The following is a 5,405-nucleotide window of genomic DNA, read 5'->3' as shown; positions in this document are numbered from 1 at the left end:
TAGACCGTCACGTAACGCGTCAGATGAAAGCTATTTTTAGATGATGTTGCAGAGGAGAAGTCTATTTTGTAGATATTCATCAAAAGATGAATAAATCTTCTTAATTTAATTGACAAGAACTCTTTCACTTCAAAGAAAATGATTGGAATACACACAGATACAGCCAAGAGTAAAGATCACGGCACAAGAGGATAGGCGTGTTGTATGAAGCATCAAAGAGATGCGGCTTGACAGATGTCTTGTAGTAAGAGCTCTGTTGACATCTTCGTCATTCCTACCCATTAAGTCATATTTTTCATCTCATGTCAGTATATCAGTTTACGAGTATCATTTTGAATTTATTTGACTGCGATATGTTAAATACATGTACAAGGTAATGTTGAAAATCTCACTCTCGGATAATTTTCGACAAATAGTTGGAAAATAGAGTTTTGCGTCTATAATTTTTTTATATAAATTTTAAATATCAAATACCTATGTCAGGTGTTTTTCATACAAATTATAATAAGCCATTATATTCTACGTTTTTTTTTTCTTGGTTTCGTCAATCATCATTCATGACAAGGCGGCTGGTGTGATAGACAGGTTTTTTTCATCAACTTTTTTTATTTATTTGTTTATTGTATTTTTTCCAACAAGATTAAACATTGTAGTTTACAACACCATTTTTTCGAATGTCTGTTTTAGTAGCAGCAGATCTGTAGCGTTATGGTTTTATATATTTGTCTTTGATCATTATAAATATAAAAAAAACCATAACGCTACATATCTGCAGCTACTGTTTTAAGTACCAAGAAAAAATATTTCACATTCATTCATTGCCATACTTTCAAATGTACGAAACCACTTTTTTTTAAAATTCAAAATACTTTTAGGAAAAAAATCAAATTAATTTTATTTTCACTATAGATATTAGTTAAAATCATTTCTTAGTAAAAATGGATATAAAAACGAACTATAAGAATTTAAGTTACAAGAAAAAATTTTCTTTTTTAATAAGTATTTTTCATTATATACGAACGCCGCTTTTTGAGTCAAAAAATCTTTTTATGACGTAAACAACATACAATAAATCAGTCAAACACAACTAAGTGATATTATTTAGTTTTTGTTACGTTCGCGTTGTCCGTCCGTCTGTTTGCAAATAATTTTCCAAAATGCTACTCCTCCTACAGTTTTGGTCTAATTTCAGTGTAACTAGATATACATATTTCTGTTTATTGGTTATTGATTTTGATGAATGGTTTTGTCGTGGTAACTAAGACAATTCTTTGAAATACTTTCAAAAAGATGCTCATACAGTTTTAGTTTGATTGCAATCTTTCCATGAAAAGAGACCAAACGAAGGATCTGTAGCGGCTTTTTAATTGCTGATACAGATTAGTTTTTATGTCCAACTGCTACTTTTGTCTTCCTTTGTTATGAATACAAACTAGTAGACAATAGAAAGCATATATTTGATTCATAATTCATTTTCTTAATGGTCATTTAAACATGATTAATATGTTAATGACACGACTTTTGTAGCAGAGTATATAATTGTTAGTCTTTATGAAAAAAATACACAAACTTATGAATTTTATAGCCCCGTAATTGAAGTTTTACATTGCCTGTAACTTTTGATTTGTTATACCTATGGCTCGCATATTTCACATTTTGTATATACATGTATTCCTTATGACACGGCCTTTCTTTGAGTACCGTCATATTTGTCCTCGTATTTACAGTTCGATTAAATTTTGAAATAATTACCTAAATTTTGACGTTTTTCAAATGTATTTTCAATGAGAACAAGCCCTTTCTTTGGATAACAACAAAGAGCCATAGCTGCCTTACCGACGACTCGGCCTACACAAGTATTTAAAAGGAAATCACCTGTTTCTATTTATAGATACATGTACCTTTTCAAATCAAAATCAATCCACATGTATGTATTCATTTGTGAACCAGTGTTATATTTCCTTAGTTGCAAGTTTGTTGCATGACAGTAATTTTACTTGTCTTACACTCTTATTCTAAACAAGATTGTTTGAAAATTTTAAAAATAAAACAGGCTAGCAGCTATGACTTTGGTTCATTAAAATAGTTTAAGACTCTTTTTCCCCAAGATACATTCAATGTGTAATTCTGCATTATATATCTCTTTTAAAAATTATTTATACAATCATGTATTATAAAATGATAAAAGAAAACATAGGAAAATGCACACAGAAAAAAAAATAAAATCGTAGTACACTCACTATGAGACTCGAACTCACGATCATTATATCTTCAATCCAGCAATCTTACCACTATGCCACGAAGTCTTGGTTAACATGTGGATAAAATTAAGACAGATTGTTGAATTTTGAAATAATTTAAGAAGAAAAATTAAATACATATTTTTAACATTTCAATATGAAGACCACCTTTAACCAAAATTATCTAAGCGTAATGAAGTGCAGTCATATCCTAATAAAATTATTCAGAAGTTGTTTTTCTGGTTAAGGGTGGTCTTTTCCTACAGTTTGTCATTGTTTAGGGGGTACCTCAGTATTTACTATATTCTCCATATAAACTGAACGATTTTTATAACTATCATATGAGGAAACTATTAATAATTGAGTATTATTTTTATGTGAGTTTCTTTAAGGCATGTATAAACTACCATTGTATGGCCAAATTTTTCTTAAACAAAGTATTTCACAAATCACTACTAGAGTAGGCTAAAGTGACTATCAAATGCGCTATGGCTCTTTCATCAACTTACCTTGGAGTTTAATTTTAATTTGCCCTCTCCCTGCAGGTACAAAGCAAACAGTGATTATAAAAGAATGTACAAAAGAAAAGAAAAAAAAACACAAACAAAAATGAACAAATTTACATAAGGAAAAAAAATACAGAAAGTCATATAAAGAAAAAATGTTCAAAAGAGAAAAATAGAATGAACAAAATAACAAAAAGGGCAAATTACAGGGGGGAAAACAAAATAAAAAGTAGTACCGGTTTGGGAGTATTTCTAACCTTAGAGTTTGACTTGCATTTGAGAACGTTTAACCTTCTCCAAAAACTCATATGAGGGCATCAGTGACTGTGTTTCACAAAAACATTTTGTTATTGTTTGAGTTCGAACCCCAATAAAACCACATTTTATTTAATCAGGGAATGATTTTTGCTCAAAAATTATTCTTAATAAAAAATAAATTCACAAACTGAATATGACTTATATACATTTGAAAATATTCGCATTTGGCACGACTTGTTCTGTCAACGTCTTTTAAACATATTAATTGACAATTTGATTTATTTCAAAATAAAGTATTTTAAATTAATATTTTTTCTATTTCATGAATGCAGGATCTTGTTATTTAATATTTACTTAGTTTTTATATACTGTAGACGTACTTTTTTCCACGGGGTTATAATTCCGCGGAATCGCAATTTCTATTTAATCCGCGTGTAGAAAATTACGCGGATTTCCTAGACTGTCACTATATGCCTTAAATTTATATTCAGAACGCTTGGACAAATTTCCGCGGAAAATTTGTGACCGCGTACATAGCGTAAATTAATACCACGCAGAAAAAAGTACTTCTACTGTATATATATATTTCTATGTTTGTGGTTTCTATTTTAACCTTTTTAAAGATAATTTTAACGAATTTTTTACGGCTACAGTAACTGTGAAAACTATTTCCTTTTTATATACATATTTACTAATAGAAATAAAGACTAACCCCCTGCTCCGGACGGCCGGTATTACTTCCGTTATCTAACTTCCGGTTATACCCTGTATTGCGTAAAGCTGATCAATGGACATATTCTCGCTTAAGGTGCGCATCTCTCGATCCGTTATGGTAGAATGGCTGAACATCTGGTGATGGCGCCCAAGTGTGGATTCAGGATGATACCAGCGTGTACCGATAAGTCTCGTATCTTATCAAGAAATACTATAAAAAGTAAAAAATTACATCGTAGGATCTTGTTTTCCTTTTTTGTGAGTTTATTAAGGTGTAGACCTGTTATGTGACGACAGTCTTTAGCGATCTGTCCGTGCACCTGCCTGCAACGTCCTGGACTCCCCCCCTCGGGTAAGAATACCTGTAATGGATAATACACAATAAGATGAGATAATCAACCAGTTAATAGTCCATTTAATATGTTTACAACCGTATTTGTTTTGATTTGGGTATTTTGTATTTTTTGTTAAATTATTTTTTTTATGTTTGGTTAAAAATATAGCATGTATAGATGCATTACGATTTACAATTCTTTTACATTTCTTTTGGTTTTCTCATTCATTTCTTTCTCTTTATTTTTTAATGGCTCTGTGTGAAAAAAGCAAATTTTCAGTCGTGGCTCTCGACCCTTTTTAATTTAAGCATTTAGATATGATATTTTAAGCTGTCTACTATCATTTGGCAAAGAAAAAATCCATACATTTTAGTTTTAAAATGTGATCATTTTTGTATATCTTTATATGGAGCTCTTCTTTTAAGGGAGATCAAAATGGTCTAAAAATGGCCACAAACCCCAGCACTCTAAAGTAACACCTAGTTTATTCAGTTTAGAAAATGTTATTTTCCTTGATTGTATTTTTTCTCTCGCTCTTTTGAAACATTTTCCAATTTTATACATATAATTTTTTTTAAATATTCAAATTACTTATCAACTTTATTTATAAGAAATATTTTTTTTTGAAATTTCATTATTTCTTGGTTGGAGGTAAGAGGGAATACAAGATGTATCAAAATCTATGTGTTAAGATCTTCAAGTTGAAGTTGAGTAAAGTCAGTCGAATAATTTCGCATCTGAAAGATCTTTCAAATAATTGCTGATTGCAATTGGTATGTAGGAAATAAAGCAAAATTATTCAAAAAAAGGGTTATACAAAAGAAATCGATTCCAATGACAACATACAAAGTCTATTACTAAACATCTGTTAGAAGGAAGGTCACATATTATATTATAGGACCTTGGTTTAAAGACCTTATTTATACACAGGGAAATCATTTTATACCTCTGCTACGGCGTACTAGAGGCATTGTCTGTCTGTCTGTCTGTAGTGTATAACTGTAGTTGAATCAAAGGCAGATGAGGATGTAACTATACTGTAATCTTTTATTTTTGTTAATTCTAGGTTTTATTAAATTTAAATATGTTGTTATTTTCTTTGCTTTTTAGATTTTGGTTACGCGGGGGAGGGGGTACATCGTTTTTTGCTTCTGGTTGAGAAAAAAGATAATGAATCACTTTCTTTTTCCTTTTGTAGGTTTGGTTTCCAAAATAACTTTGTTGTTTCGTTGTATGAGGTCGGTAGAGGCTTGTTTCCAATGATTTGTAAACCAAGTCTCCCCTGTATTCGGTACTTATTCCTCTGGACTATCCTTCTGTATCTTTCCGTCTGTTATATATCAAGAAACATT

Source organism: Saccostrea cucullata, unplaced genomic scaffold (genome assembly GCF_032062105.1).
Source record: "Saccostrea cucullata isolate Sc308-1 unplaced genomic scaffold, CSIRO_AGI_Scuc_v1 ctg2331, whole genome shotgun sequence".
Taxonomy (NCBI): domain Eukaryota; kingdom Metazoa; phylum Mollusca; class Bivalvia; order Ostreida; family Ostreidae; genus Saccostrea; species Saccostrea cuccullata.
Note: the sequence above shows the minus strand (reverse complement) of the source record.